The sequence below is a fragment of the Barbus barbus genome (genome assembly GCF_936440315.1).
Source record: "Barbus barbus genome assembly, chromosome: 37".
Lineage (NCBI taxonomy): Eukaryota > Metazoa > Chordata > Actinopteri > Cypriniformes > Cyprinidae > Barbus > Barbus barbus.
The window spans coordinates 15,710,068-15,727,796 of NC_136715.1; positions in this window are offsets into that span (position 1 = coordinate 15,710,068).

Below are 17,729 nucleotides of genomic sequence, written 5' to 3' on the forward strand. Positions count from 1 at the left end.
TAATCTCAGAAAAAAAAAAAAAAGTCAACCATTTGTTTGAGATGGTCACCTGTTTTCTCACAAGAATATAGATTTATATACAAATCTCTAAATGAATTATTATTATTATCATGGAAAATATTATCATCTGAATCAACAATTGTAAAAATAATATATTTTTTATATTTTTTAAACTATTTAAGTATTTTTAAAACTTTATTCACAATAATTATTTAAGATATACATGTATAATGTTTTACTTGACAGTGACACCACATGATATTTTTAAGATATCATTAAATTAAAACTTGACAATTGAATAAAAGCTTTTCAGAACCATTTGAAACGAACATGTAAATAAAAACCCTATTTCTAAGAACTGCTTTGCTTTTAAAAGTACCAGGTGACTACAGTGAACATGTGACAGGAAAACCCCCTCTGGGTGTGTGCAGGATATCACAGGGTAGCACGTTAAATCTGTCCCCAATGCGTTCCGGTGCCTCGAGCCTTTACACATGATTGCCATGAGCAAGTACTCGCAGAATGCATCACCATGATTTACAGTCCTATCCAGATGACACAACAGAGATAAACTGTCTAAACACTACACACTAACAAAATATATTGTCAATTTCTTGTATCAGAACGCAGAATTACAAGCAACAAGTATAGTGACCCTGGACTTTGAGGATCTTGCAACAAAGGCAAAGTTCATAAATATGTATGTTGCAGCATAAATTCCTATACTGAAGCTCTAGACGATATGCTGGCCTGCCCCACCAGTACTGTAGACCAATAAAACAACGGCAGAGGTTAAAAATAAAGCAAGAGGCATGTCGCACAGCTGTGAGATACTTTAAGATTTGTGTGCTGTCAGTCTGCTTAAATCTCAACAGCTGAGATGACAAGAGGTTGTGGATTTCTGTAGCTCTTGCACTTTGCCTGGTCTGTTAATCATATGGGTTGCATTCGAGACACATTTGCTTGCAATACATCCATAAAACAAAGCCATTCTCACCAAAACAAGATGAAAAGCAACAGAAAAATGACAGAGCTTTAAAATTCAGCACAAGTACGAAAAGTCTGACAAACCAAGGTGTAAGTAAAGTGCATGAAACACACAAAACCACAAGCCTAAGAGTGTGTAAAATGTACTTACCACTTCCTTTTGGCACTAGGTTCCTAAGGAGAGTTTAAAAGTCGTTACACCTTCATGGAATAATCGCTTCTGAATAACAGGCCTCAGTAAAACCTCTCGGTCCTTCCTTAACTGGAAAATGTGCACATTTGAGTGCAGAGAGTAGGCGAAATGGGATGAGCAAGTGAAAGACAAATGCTTGGAGCTAATCGTTGCGCCAGAGAACGATTTCACTCATTCACTCTGCAATCTGTGGCAGAGCCATTAAAAACAAGAGCTGATAGAATGGAGCAATAAGCAATGAAGAAAGACAGAGAGAAAGAGGCTACAACGAATACATGAGGTGGCAAGTCTGCTTCCTCAGACTAAAATTGCCTCCCAGCACCCTCCACCCACTAAACACTCTCCACCGTCCACCAATCATGAGTCATCAATCTCTCTGCCAATCACAGCTCAGCAGTCCACCTGATTAAAATCGCCTCTCAGATGAAAAAAAGGTTTAAAAAAATAAATAAATTATCAAGACCAGGTGTCATACATTTTTGAACATCCTACAATTTTGAACCCTTTCCAGTCACACTTTATATTAGGTGGCCTTAACTATTGTGTACTTACATGAAAAAATAAGTAAAATGTACTTATTGTGTTCATATTGTATTGCAAAACACGTTTGATGCTATTGAGGTGGGATATGAGTAAGGTTAGGGACAGGTTTGGTGGCATGGGTGGGTTAAGGTCTAAGGGATGGGTCAACAGTGTAATTATAAATGTAATTACAGAAATTAATTACAGATGCAATTACATATAGGTATTTTTAAAAATATAAGTACAATGTAAGAACAATAAATGCACTGTATCAAATGATTAATTTAAATGTAAGTACATAGTGGTTAAGGCCACCTAATATAAAGTGGGACCCACTTTCCTGTATCAGAATCAAGCAAATGTCATTAGCAATATCAATAAATCTATCTATCTATCTAAAACTAAAATTGAACAAATGTAATTAAACAAATGTAATTTAAGGGTTATTATAGTTAACTAAAATAAACCATACAAATTGTGGTACTTGAAATCAAATAAGGGTTAACTGAAATAAAATAAAAACCTTAAACGTATATCATCATTGTTTTTACTGTATATTTGAGCAAATACATGCAGCCTTGGCAAGCATGGGAGATTTCTTTTAAAGAATGTAAAAAAAAAAAAAAAAAAAAGACATACTGACCCCAGTCTTTTGAACAGTAGTATATAATATATAGAATTTAAGTAACATTACATCAGATTGAGTCCAGTGGTTCACAACTGACATTCTTGGAAGAAACCCCATTTTTTTTGCGCCCCATCGTGCTTGCTCTTTCCACAAGTTATAGGTGCATAATATGACCCTATAAGCAGCATGCTAGTTTGACATGATCTTAAATGTTGAAGCTGGAGACTATGCCAAGACTTGGAGTGGTAAAAATTCCATGGCTGCTTGCACGACTCTTTAATGTAATTATATGTTAGCTCGGCACCAGGCAACCTGCTTTGAATTTGCATTCTGCTTATTAATGGGTATTTTTCGGCTCAAAATATGACATTTTTATATTGCATGTGTTTGTATTTCAACCAAAAAAGCACTTAAGGAGTATGTAATGACACCTGTAAAGAAATCTGTTGAGAGAAAATCGAGACTGTTTTATTAAAATAGTGAAGCAAAGGGAAAAGGAGACGGAGAGGAAGGGAGAAAGACTTTCCCTGCATGTTCCCATGAACACGTAACATGTTCCATCTCACATCATCACTAATTAAAGTTTTCAATCAATAGGAACGTCCCAAGAGAGAAGGATTCTGGGGATTTGAGAGAAAAACAGAGAGAGAACTGTTTCTACACTTAATGAATGAAACAGCTTGACCTGCCAGTTAACAAATGCACTCTATTCTTGTTTAAGTGGGAAAATAATTTGTGACCCACATAGACATCTTTGACTTAGCACAGGGTGTGGAAAACCTCAAAATACTCTGAAGAGGGCAAAGAGAGAGAATGAGAGAGGAGCATGCATAAAAAGGCATTAAGAAATGCATAATGAAATCTGAGAGCGGGAAGGAAAAGCCATCAACGACAGGACCTTTTTGGACTGTTGAGGGGTACAGGATAGTTAGACACTCAAGTATCAAAATCAGTCTTCCTCTTAAATGAATACACTCACTGTCATTTAGGACAGAACAGGAGAAAAACAGGCAAAGGAAACAGAATATGATACGAAAATGACTCCATCATATGTTAAAGTCATTTCTTTTTTGCTGAGGTTTTGTGTGAATGGACTCCAACACCATATGCATTTAGTACAAACTCATGAAGGAACACACGAAAGCTGTCTTCTACAAATCATCCAGTCTGATGAGTATAAAGCAGGGTTACTATTGTTAACTAAAACCATAAAAAAATATTACTTCCGAAAATAAAATAAAATGCATAAAACCTCAAAATCTTTTTTTAAGCTAGTTGCCAATTCAACATTTCTCATCTTTGTTTAGATTAATTTAAATAATTAATTTAAATAACTAAAGTACGAAATACTCAAATTAAAACTAAAACTACTGAATGCTGTACAAAAATGTTTTTCGGAGTTGTAAATAAAGGTTTTTGCAGTATACCTTTTAAAAGAAAATAATATTTCAGCCCGTCTTTCTAGCTTAAAATGTCACATTCAGTGTAATGTTACTTGCCAGTTTTTTGGAATTATTTGTGAAAATTACTACCAATTTCTGAGTGAAATTTGTTTACATACCCATTTTCTTCAGGGTATATTGTTAAAAAAAAACAATATTTATAAAAACATGCAATTACTAAACCTTTAAAGTTAAAATTAAAACACAGAATATCAAAACAAAATGTAGTTAAAAAATGAACAAAAACTATTATATATTAATAATACTAAAATAACACAAGTACAAAGTCATTATAGTAATAAGAGTCTTGGGCCTATAGAAAAAATCTATTTATTAATTTGCAAAAATCTTAAACCAGATGTTTTTTAAAAAGGTTTTTAGAGGGGTTAAGAAGCTGTGAGACCAGCTAGTCAATCAGTCAAACCAGTTAAATGCCAGTTTGACTACACTCTCAGAAATAAAAGGTACAAAAGCTGTCACTGGGGCGGTACCTTTTCAAAAGGTACATGTTTGTACCTGAAGGGTCCATTTTGGTACCTTAAAGGTACATATTAGTACTTAAAGTGTACATATTTGAACCTAATAGGTACAAAAGTGTACCTTTTGAAAAGGTACCACCCCAGTGACAGCTTTTGTATTTCTGAGAGTGTAGAGTAAGCTATACAAATCCAAGTAACTTGACTATGTTTTGGTTTTGTAAGAAAGAATACCAGGGTTTTTTATTTGCTTCTTTCTGTCACTCTATACTTCTCCATCCATCTCTTGAGAAGTGATGAGCAATAGCTGGTCTAAGCACAGGCTGGTGTGGGAGGGAGGTCTTTCAGTGGTGGGTTTGGTCTCATTACAGAAGAGAAGAGAAAAGAAAAGGGAAGGACAATGAAGAAATGGACAAACACAAATTCAATGATAAACAGTATCATAAGAGTTTGTTATGAAGATGATTATGATAGTAACAATGGAATCTATAATGGTTATGTTGATAAAAATGCAACTGAGATACAATGACTTGTTTTCTAATATCCCCTCATTATAAAAGCTAAAACCAGCACCCTCCCTACTAACACATGCAGTGTTCTGCAGCACTCATCCCGCTTTATACAGCTGCCTCCATCAGTGTATCAAAACATCACTGTAATTCATTTCAACCTGAATTCATCAAATCCACTGTGCATTTTACAAAACTCCACTCCAAATCTACCAATCTATCAACTCAATGAATGCCACTGAGCCACTCTAATACAATAAATTCTGCATGGTCTCCGTTTTGAGATTATACTACAATCCGAATTCCGGAAATGTTGGGACATTTTTTAAATTTGAATAAAATGAAAACTAAAAGAATTTCAAATCATATGAGCCAATATTTTATTCACAATAGAGCATAGATAACATTAATGTTTAAACTGAGAAATTTTACAATTGTATGCACAAAATGAGCTCATTTCAAATTTGATGCCTGCTACAGTTCTCCAAAGAGTTGGGATGGGGGCATGTTTACCATGGTGTTGTCACGGTGCACACAGCAGGGAGGACACAGGAAACGAGGATGAAACTCAAATAACATATTTACTAGACATCAGGCAGGGCAAGACAAGGCAGACACTGACAGGAACACCGGGGAGTAACGAGTAGACCAGACAAAATGGCACTACACAGACAGGACTATAAATACACAAGTAAATTAACTCAAACACACCTGGAACCGAATAAACTACTGATTACATGAAACGAGAACAGGAAACAAACCAAATAAGGGCACAAGAGGCAGGAACATATGACAGACACACAACAGTTCCCTTACAGGTGTAGCATCTCCTCTTCTTTTCAAAACAGTTTGAATACGTATGGGCATCGAGGTTATGAGTTTCTGGAGTTTTGGCGTTGGAATTTGGTCCCATTCTTGCCTGATATAGGTTTCCAGCTGCTGAAGAGTTTGTGGTTGTCTTTGATGTATTTTTTCAGTTAATGTAAACTTCACATCGAACAACCAATGAGTGAAATATATTTGAGTATCTTCCAGCTCTTTTACTCAGGAAAACAACAGCAACAAAAAACAAATGTATTCTCCAATGTGAATTCTCTCGTTTCGTTTGCTTTAAAATTGCAGTTCAGTGCAATATGAAATCTGTCTTATTTTGTTCACTACAGTGCAGTAGTTTCATAAAGTTGTTGTCACTATGGATTGGCTTGCATTGAGCTTAACTTAAATTGCACTGAAGTTTATTTATAAACATTGCATTTGCATATTCACAGTGCAGTAAACTGTAATTATAATACGGTGACACTGCACTGAACTGCAGTTGTACTGCAGCATATTATAGTGGACTGGAAGTATGCACTGCATGTATTTCTACTGAAAGTACTACTTGAAATATACACCAGGAAGGATTTCTTATTTAATTTTTCATTAGAAATTAATTATTGAGCCAGTGTCATGCAAGATCATATCCCCCTACAGAGACCTACCCCCCTTGAAGAGAAAAATCACTTTGCAGTGTGTTTATCCTTAATCATGAAAATATATTTTATGTAATACAATATGTAAATCTGCTATAACAACACATATTACAAGATATTACAATAACATTTGGTTTTAATCAAGCATTGAGGAATGGGGATTGAATTCTGCAGAATTCTTGTCTGAAAACAAGAAAATCTTATTTCAGATTAGACAGGCCATTAAATTAATCCATGCTAAATTAATTTTTAAATAATTTAAACCAAATAAGAAAATAAGTTTATAACTAAATAATTTCAACACTAACTTTAATACGAAAGCCTGTTTCCACATGGTAATTGCGACTTTACCTCACAATTCTAATTTGTTTCTATCAATTGCGAGTTTACATCTTACAATTCTGACTCTTCTTCTCAGAAATGCATAATGTAAACTCGCAACTCTGACTTTTTCCTGAGAACTGCAAGATATAAACTCGCAATTTCAAGTCGGAACTGTGAGATATAAACTCTCAATTGTAAGAAAATAGTTCTCAGAATTGGACTTTATAACTCACAATCGCAGTTTATATCTCACAGTTCTTAGAAAAGAAGTCAGAAATGTGAGGGAAACAAAATGAGAATTGTGAGATAAAAAGTTGCAATTACCTTTTTTATATTTATTCAGTGGCCGAAACAGGCTTCTATACTTTTAGCTTTCAAATCATTGTTTTATTTACATTACATTTGACATTCTATAGCTTCCTCCATGACATAATTTTAACCTAATAGAGGATATAGAGGAGCAAATAGAGGAGCAAATGACAGGACAGCATTACTGCGTGTTTAACTTGCCCATCACAGAAGGTCCCAAAAGGCACATCAGAAGACACAAACACTGACAGGGTTTATTTGTGTATCTGCTTCAACTGCCAATCAAATGAACTAAGCAGAACATTTAACCAATGAAGAAGCAACGTCTGTGTTAGTGTCACCAGTCAGCCCGGGGCGACAGCTGTACCTGAAGAAGATGGAGCAGACTCATGGTTTTGATTAGACAGGAAGAGACAACAAGAAACAGTTAGAGGTCACGACCTTTATATTTCCAGTCTCTAAAACTGAGAGATTGACAGTTTCTTCTGTTCTCAGAATGCTTCTCTCTCCCTTTTATTGTCTTTGGTTCTCTCACACAAGATTGCACATACAAAATTAGGTTTCCAAGAGCACGCTCTGCTTAAAACCACCAGGAGAGATATCGCACAAAGGTCAGTGGAGATGTGACTCAAGACCTCTCCCGGAAAGCACAGCATCAGCATATTGAGGGAACTGACAGTGTTCAGCATGGAGGAATGTCTTGAGCGATAACAGACTCTTTGTGCAATACATAGCAGACGAAAAAGACAAATCTCAGATGTTTATATCCCAAAAGACATGACCATTTTTGGACCCTTTTGATTTTGTAATGCATTCTGGGAATTGCTGCTTCTCCTCTTTAACTCTTTATGGTACTAATGGGATTATAACTTCGCTAGGAATACAGCACAGTACAGAAACCTCCTAAAACGATTACTTATTTGAATGATGTGGGTTTAGAGAGGCTATTAACAAACAAATAAACCAAAACCACATCAGACCCACCAAATTTTTGAAAGGAAGATCTAAATATAGAACCAAGGATGATTGGTGGTTGATGGATGGAAACTGTGCCACATAAGCTTTCTTGGGTTTTTCTACTCTGTTTTAAAAGCATTCTTTGTTTAGTAGGTGTAAACACAAAAAGCTTGTTTATCTTATCAGCATTGCCATTTGTAGAGCAGCCAAACAATAGTCTATTAAACCATCTCCAATGATACAAAACAGGTTTCCTGCTGTAATTAAAGACCTCTTGCCTTGAGAGCGAACCAGACAATAGACCAGTCGAGTAATCCTGACCACAGAATTGAGTAGGTGTGGTAAATTCCTTTCACAATCTATTGTGGCTGACAGGTTTCCCTGTTACAAACCTCTTGAATGTGACATATGATGCTCACACACATAAAAAAGTATCCAATCAATGGGGTGGTGATGGCGCAGTGGATAAGACACATGCCTTTGGTGTGAGAGGCCCGGGTTCGAATCCACTGTAAGACACCAATGTGTACCTGAGCAAGACACTTAACCCCTAGTTGCTCCAGAGGCGTGCGACCTCTGACATATATAGCAATTGTAAGTCGCTTTGGATAAAACGTCAGCTAAATGAATAAATGTAAATGTACTTTATCCTGTGATGCAGTGACAAAATCAATAAGCAAATATTACTTATATTGACAAGCAGCAGAAGCCACGGTCTGTTGGTTGGTCGACACATTACTGTGCGCACGCAGGGATGCACACATATCATTGATCTTTACTGACCGAAAACAGCCTATTCCCCCTCTGGGAAGACATGGGCTGGCTTAATGAATATTTCATTTTGGTGATATTGCATCATTTTCATTAAACCGTAACATAAAAGGGGAAAAGACTATTTGGGAAATAACCTGATCTAATCTATTATGGGTGGAATGAATGAACTTATGATTATGTGTACTCTTTAGTCACCAAAGAACAGTTCATTGTCATCATTTAATCAATTTCCTGCATTTTGAAATCTGTATGAAGTTCCTTTGGCTGTGAAATCCGAAGGAGTTTCCATATAATGAAAGGGAATGCAATATTTTCAGTGAACAACAACTTAATTTTTTCCTTTTTTAAAGGTAACACTTTAGTATATGGACCAATTCTCACTATTAACACGTTTCTTATTAGCATGCCTATTATTAACATATTGGCTGATTATTTAAACTAATAAAGCACATATTCTACATCCCTAATCCTATCCAATGCCTAAATTTAACAACTACATTACTATTAATAAGCAGAAAATTAGGAGTTTGAGGCAAAAGGTGCATTTAATGGTTTGTTAGTAGCGAAAATTAGACCTTAAAATAAAGTGTGACCTTCATATGCGTTTGCAACAACATGAAAGGGAGTAAATTCATTACTTTTGGGTGGACTATCCCTCTAAGTATATATGAAATGGTTATGGCCCTGATCTTTTGGTCATTTCTCTCAGAACAGAGCTAACTGTGAGAGTAAAAGTGGGGATAGAGGACTCCAGAGGATACAGGAAACAAGGGATATAAACGGCACTCAGAAAAGTGAGAGGGAGAGAGACTACTATGGAGTCCAACTGCCATGTGCAAATAAGCAATCCACGTACTGACAGTGAAGTGTAAAGTTCACAGCACTTGTGTCGGCCCATCTGCCAGTCACGCATCAGAGAGTTTTATCTGAGACGAGACCATAGAGACAACCTTTCTTTGAGCCCGTTCAGTCTTTCTTGCTCTTGTTATCGCTCGCTTTCATTCTTTCACTTTTCTCACATCTCTCTTTCCCTAGCTTTAGCACTCTTGTTTTCTAGTTCACTTTCTCCTATAAGAGGAACAAGGAAATGATAAAATCACAGCTGTGTGCCATTCAGAACTGAACCGGGAGTTTAATCCAGTTTAGTTCCTCAATTGGAACTGAATAGCAAACAGTATGTATTGAAGATTGAAATTAGATTTTTTTTTTTAAATGTTTAAATATGATTTACTTATAAACATGATATCTTGCACTCTCTTCATGTAATATATTTATATATATTTAACAAATTAAAGTGAAAGTGACCCATACTCGGAATTCGTGCTCTGCATTTAACCCATCCAACGTGCACACACACAGCAGTGAACACACACACACTGTGAACACACACCCGGAGCAGTGGGCAGCCATTTATGCTGCGGCGCCCGGGGAGCAGTTGGGGGTTCGGTGCCTTGCTCAAGGGCACCTCAGTCGTGGTATTGAGGGTGGAGAGAGCGCTGGACATTCACTCCCCCCACCTACAATTCCTGCCGGCCGGAGACTCGAACCCACAACCTTTGGATTAAGAGTCCAACTCTCTAACCATTAGGCCACGACTGCCCCAATTTAACATTCATTTTATGGACAAAAAACATATAAATAACTATGTACACACACATATACTTCACTGTCAGTACGTGGATTGCTTATTTTCACATGGCAGTTGGACTCCATAGTAGTCTCTCTGCCTCTCCCTTTACTGAGTGCCGTTTACATCCCTTGTTTCCTATATCCTCTGGATAGATAGATTTTTTTTTTTTTTTTTTTTTTATTATTATTTAAAAGTTTTCCAGATGGAGCCAAACAACAAATAGCTTAGTAGACAAGTTAAACAGAACACCTACAAAATCACCTGGTTTTGTTGGACAAATGAAATTCCATTGTTATTTCTTTCTTATGAACAATTGCAATTCCTCTAGCTGTCTTTCCAATTCAAATTCCAAGTTAACATCCTGTGGAGCATGTGGCCAACTAAATTACAACTCATGAATTGAAAGAGAATCAGTTGTTAAACTCAGTTTTGCACAACTCTGTATAAAATACAGGAGACGTAAGACCGGCTGCCACACAGGACCGACTGAAATCCAATTTCACATAAACAGATGTCATATATCAGAGGGAGCGAGTGAGTGAGTGAGTGCGTGCGTGAGTGAGAGAGAGAAACAGAGGGACAGGAGGGAATTAAAGAGCAAAGAAGCTTGCAATAAGAGCCAACTGGTCTTCCGTCTGCCCTGAGAACAAAGAGTCATCCGCGGCCTGGTCTGCAAGACAGACTCTTCTTCTTTTGTTTCTAGTTTATGAAGTGTGGATTCTATCCCGAGTTCCCTAGAGCTGCATGTGTTGGGTGTGCATGCATGTTTGTGTGTCAGAAAGCTTGGGAATGATTTAATCATAAGGAGGCAGCAGGAAGAGCCAGAGAGACGGAGGAGCGCTGAAACACAACCCCTCTCAGACGTCTCCCCTCAAACAATGATCGACCCCCGGCCCCTCCCTCTCTCTCTCTCCCTGTACTGATGAAAAACAATGGAGAAGGCAATTTGCCATGAATGCAATCATTGCAGCATTGAAAGGCTATTAAAACAGGCTTCTTCACTTCTGAGCAATTTATAGAAATGGGCGCACAATGCCAGCATGTCAAACACAGTGCTATTATTAGCTTCAAACAAGGCACTCGTGCTGATTTCAAAGTGAAACGTGTTATTATTTGAAACAATCGAAGAATAAAACTTTCCAGCTTTTCCCTCTATGGAAGTTTCTGGTAGGGGGGTTGACATATAAGTTCAGCTAATGAGCTGCATTAGGGCACTGACAGTGGCGTGAACATTTTGGCAACATAACTGCAAACATAACTCCCAAAATCAAACAATATACTCTCTCTCGCTCTCTTTTTGTTTTTTGTAAAAAATAATCTGTGTATTCTTTATGTTTGGGTTCCCAGAAGCCCATTTGCTGTATGTGCAAAAATTAAGAAGACAGTTGTAATGAAGTTGTAATTATTATTTTTTTTATAGATTTGTGTTAAATTATTAGTGTTTTTTTTTTTTACATCAGCGGCTAATAACTTTTAAACCAAATTGTCACACCTGGTTTTGGGGTTTGTTTCATGTTCATGTTTTCATGTCTTTTATTTTGGAGTCTAGTCAAGTAAAGTCTTTGTGTTTTGTTTGGATTTCACTCTGTATAATAAATCTGCACTTGGTTTCATCTACAATTTGCCATTAAGTGGACCATCATTACACAAACCTACTAGGCAGATATTAATCAAGTATTTACTTCAGTGTGACTCAAAATGTGCATATTCATTCTGTTTGAGGGCAATAATCAAATGTATACCAATCAGAGAATCTTGGCATTTTTTAATTTTTTTCATGTAGGACATACTCTCCTCTACCCCTTCTCTCCTTCTCTTCAACCCATTCTTTTTGTGATGAATATCTGTACAGCTGAACGTGGGATGCATTTATATGCCTAAGTAAATAGACAATGTGAGTTAGAGTGACAATGTGATAATTCATTTCCTCAATTCCCTCTCTACAGCCCCCTTATCTTTACATTAACACTTCTCTAGCTCTCAATTTTTTCAAAGATGAGCCACTGATTCCCCAGTGGCTGCAAGTGACAGCTTAAAATAAGATAGAAAATTCTCATTACAAACAATCAACCATAGTCAATGTTCAGGCCACTTGAAGGTCAAACCTTAAAACCTATTACCAGATTTCATCGTATTTTTTTCATCAACTTTGTTTTTTTTGTTTGTTTTTTTTTTACAAATCTGAGAGATATAGACCATGCTCTAGTTCAAACATTCAGTCTTTCATTGTAACCTAAATGCTTAATCAAACCAGATGCAATTGTAATAAGACCAGTCAAGTAAAAGATAGAAGATACCGAGAGATTACGGGACTTTCCCATTTGTTCTCTCTCAAAGAGACAAGATCATTTGAAAGCAGAGAAAATAAACACTTAACGTGAATTTGTCCTGAATCACTCACAGCGTTCAAATGTGTGAAACAGATGTGCACGCAGAGACTACGGGAGACATTTCAGTCTGTATAATCATTATCAGATGAGTGTGTGAGCTTGCTCATTTCCAAGCAGCACAACAGGTTTTGAAGGCGTAAGCTGTCAGAGTGATATTTATGAATACACAGCTAATTTGAACTTTGCAGAGGTCAGAGGCATATCAAAGTTGGGAACAAATGTGATTATAAATGCAGCGAGGGTGAATGTTAACTGGTGTTTGTGTCTGACATGAATCACACTAGCAACAAGATTTCACTCTTTTTCTTCTCCTCACTTGTCCACAAACTCTTTGTGCATCGGATGTCACTATCCATCCATCTAAAACGCTTGTGGCCGGTTTGCTTCACACAAATATTCACTGCGCTGGATCGGAGCTCATTAAAGTAAGGTAAAACTCGATTTGGTTTTGCACTACAAAGGCTTAAATCATGTGGATGCAAATAAATGCAAGAGTGAGATAAAAAGAGAGAAGTTACTTCAAAGTAACTCTGCATGTATGAATGCATGCGTGTGTTTGTGTCTGGATAATCATTCCCTCTGGTGCTTAAGCAACAGGTTATCCCAAAATCCTCTCCCTGGGCTCTTGGCCTCATTGCCAGCAATTACACTGCTAATTTACACCACTTGGAACAAGGACTGGAACACACACACATGCATAGTAGGGGAGACAACTGAAATATATTTTACATTTTCCTTCATAACCCGCAAGCAGTTACCAAGTTAATAAGACTTTTTTGGAGCAAGAAACTTATGTGTCAGTACATACAGGCATAATAATAAAAGAATTCAAATGTTTAATTTGATCATAATATTGAATTTAATACAAAAAGCCTTATTGTTACAGTCACCCCTGGTGGAATGATATTAACCCACAGTGTGCCAAAAAGAAGCACACCTCAAAGTATTAATAATAATAATAATAATAATAATAATACATTAATAACTGATTACCAAAAATGTGAATTTATATACTTGTTAATAATACTTAATATAACACAGAATAGTACAAATTTATCAGCTGTCAGGAACAATAGTCGTTTTTACAGTAAAAGTGGTGCCAACATTAACATTATAAAATAATGAACTGTGTAAAATTATAAAAAGATTAAAAAGTATTATTATTATTACTAATACTACTACAATTTAAAATGTGTTAAATTGTCTTTAGTAAAAAAAATAATCACCTGGTATGTAAAAACACAAACAAAAAAAACAGACTAGACACTATAATTAAAATGATTTAATCTATAAAATTAATTTAATTATTATTTCTACATCCAGCTTTATAAATAACTCCCAATCTCAAAGTCATGATGAAATTCTATATAGTACCTACCAGCCAGTATTACAATAAATATAATAAAATAACAAAAATTTTAAAAACTATAATTTATAATAAAACAAATACAATAAAACTATTAAAAATATATTGAAAAACAATCTTTTCACTTTACTGATCTATAAGGGCAAGATTTACTAACAGCTTGTGCCAGCACAAACCGTCTTTTGGCATTAAAATAGTGCCGTCAGGATTTACTAAAGACGGTGAAGGATTGGTGCTGAAAGGAATGGACCGTTATTTTTGTGCCTGACGTTATTGAATATGCAAAATGTATGAAACGACAGTATTAAAATGAATCACGCAAGCAGTTTACTAATATCTGCGCTCATCAAATTACTGGTATTTGCACCAATATTCAACGCCCAAAAAAGCATGTCTTAAAGCAGGCGGTAATTTGCGCTGCTCTTGGTAGATTGTGCTGGTCATTGTGGAAATGATCTGGCTGCGTCTGTGTTCTTTAATGTGTGCATTGTTAGTAAATCAACCGCAGAATTCCCCCCTCCCATCTGCGCTGGTTTGGAATTGCACTAATTGTGCTAAGTGCTATCTTTCTTGTTTGTTTGCAAAGTAATTACAAGTGCCCCCAGAGTCACGCAAAGAATGCCATATCAGTCATAAAACTGTTATTACACATGACCACAAACATCTTTTTCTTATCGTAATATTTCACAGTAACAAACTACAGCTTTATGCTGTAGTGTGTATATATATATATATATATATATATATATATATATATATACACACAAACAGGCTACCAACCTTTAAAGGGGGGTCCAATGCATGTTGAGTTATTTACACTGTTAAAGAGTTGGATTCTCATGTTAAATATGGCCAAAGTTTCAAAAAATTATTTGGACCTATAACAGAGTATTTCTGTGCCAAATACACACTGCTGGTTTCTTACAAGTTTCAGAAAGTTTTTTTTTTTCAATCATGGCTCTTCATGACGTCATGAAGGGTGGAACTCCTTATATGGTCATTTCTCCCAGAAGAATGCGCCGGCGCGCTCCTCAACGCGCGTCATTCGGCAGTGCTGCACGGGACTCCCTCGGGAAGAATGTCTCTAAAGAAGTGTGGTTTTGGTTGGGGAAAGGGAAAGATAACCTTGTTCAGCTTCCCAAAGAACCCAGCATTACGTAAACAGTGGATGCAATTTGTTTTTCTGGAGTTTTGCACGTGTGTTTGCTGACGAATGTTTTATAAACAAGGCCCAGTTCGAAGCTGGATTTGCACATTGTGTGATACTGAAAGATGGAGCGGTCCCAGCTATAAAAGATCCAGGTCATGATTCAGAACTGCAGATGTTAACTGAAACTGCATCAAATGTGTGTGTTTTGTTGGAAATCGGCACGCAAGTGCTCGTCACTCTTTAGCTCCGCCCACAGCATGCCTCCAGGAGCTCTGCTTTTTTCAGAGAGAATCTCAAAGCTGTAGGCCTATCTTTCTTTTATAAATATGATAAAACTAAACACTCTTTTGAGATATGAAGAATGCAGTACTCCATACACTATAAAAAAAAAGTTGAGCCAACTTAAAATTAAGGCAATCACCTTTTTGCAGATTTTTTAGTTAGGAGATTCTCAACTTTTTGTTGCATAAACTTAAAACATCAAGTTGAGAAAACTAAAAAATCTGCTGAAGCTGGTTGCCTTAAAATTTTAAGTTGGCTCAACTTTTTTTTTTTTTTTACAGTGTAGGTACTCAAGATTAACATGAGATTGGGTGAAACTGTGTGTGTTATGCCCCCCTTTAATGATTAAAAAAAATAGTTTATTCACATGCAGGCCACAAACATTTTTTTGATTTGCTTATACTCGGAGATATCAAACTAAAGCTAAAGTGGAGAAATGTACAGACCACCAACTTTTAAAAATGATTCAGCATGATTTGCAAACCGCTTGTGCTCTCGAATGGGTGGGCAAGTTCGCTCAACTTCAAAGAGATCCTCATTAGAGCAATAGAAGAAGTAAAGCAAAAACAATCTGCTTGGCATGAAGCTCAGAGCCCGGGACTAATACCATCTGCTTACAACCCACAGACCAAACATTTACATCACTCCCCTGGATAACAGGATTAAACAGAATGTCTTAAATGTAGAACAAGTCTACAGAGGCAGCAAACAGGACAGGGAACCAATGAGAGGCAGCTGGTAGGAGGGAACACGCAATAATCATTTATCTAAGAAGCATTAACAGCATGTATGCATGTCATTCCCAGCAAAAACAGTTTTCATTGGTGGTTCTGCACAATAATGCTGAAGGTGAAGAATATAAGTACCTCTCACAGGAGCACATTGTCTGGCATGTACTACCATAACATATGGGAGATTTGTCAAGTCCAACACAAATCACAAAGCGTTTCAGTATCCACTGCCAAGCTCTCGGTTACTTCTCGTTTCAGGGATTCGAGCTATGCTCATAATTAAGAAAGGAGACTTCCCAGCCTGGTGGGACAGCACTCAATGACCTAATCTGATTTGAAACACTTAGCTGGACTGGTTTTCAAATTCATTATCATTTCTATGAAAATTTGAACATTGGGCAATGGGCATCGAGGAAGACAGACAAAAAATAAATAAAAATCAGCTTGGCTTCCAGGCTCCTGCTTTGTGTTCACAAAGGACCTTGAAGTCTTTTATATTGTGTTTGGTAAGGAGGCCAAAAAGTAAGAGAAATGGACGAACAGAAAAGGGATTGAGAAAATAAAAAGCGTGAAACTGAATAAAAGTTAAATTTTCTCTAGAGTTCATTAAATGAACAGAGAAATGGACTAACCTCACATTTTTCATTACAGAAACTGTAAAAAAGACATTAATAGCAGTGTTAAAATTCCTTAAACCCCAGATTTGTGTGATTAAACTTCATTATTGATATTTAATTGATACAGAATACAGAACTTGATATTTAATTGACATTAAATGAATGTGTTAAATAAATATAAAAGTTACATATAAAGTTTATTGACACATAAAACTTATACTACGGTTCAAACGTTTGGGGTCAGTAAGATGTTTTTGAAATTATGCATTAAACAGATCAAAAGATACAGTAACTTTCCATTCAACAAAGAATCCTGAAAAGAGTATCGTGGTTTAATTTCTAAAAAATAATATTAAGCAGTTTCCTGAGAAGCAAACCAGCATATTAGAATGATTTCTGAAGCATCATGTGACTCTGAAGACTGGAGAAATGATGCTGAAAATTCTACTTTGCATGACAGGAACACATTACATTTTAAAATATATTCAAATGGAAAACCATTATTTTAGTTGTGGTAATATTTAACAATATTTCTGATTTTCAGATAAGTCAAATAAATTAGTGAGCATAAAAGACTTCTTTCAAAACCTAAAAAAAATCTTACTGATAAAATATTTCAATGTAGTGTACATTTTATTATGCAATTCATGTTTTTCTTTATCTTATAAATCAGACAGAAATCTTACCTTCTCTCCTGCAGATATAAGAACTGTTCATGTCAGACATGACTCAAATCATGTGCTTGAAGAGAGAGCAGAGGATTCTGATTGAATAAAGCAAATCAAGTCATCAGAGGGAAACTGATTGCAATGAATAGGCACAGCAATCAGCAGTGCTTATGGCAGGTCTGTCAGGAGGCTGTCAGCATACTTCATGTTCAGCTCAACCTTTTGCTGTTGGTTTGGATCCACTGTCATGGAAACACGAGCAAGCAGGTAACATTTCATGGGTTTTTTTTCTCCTAAAATAA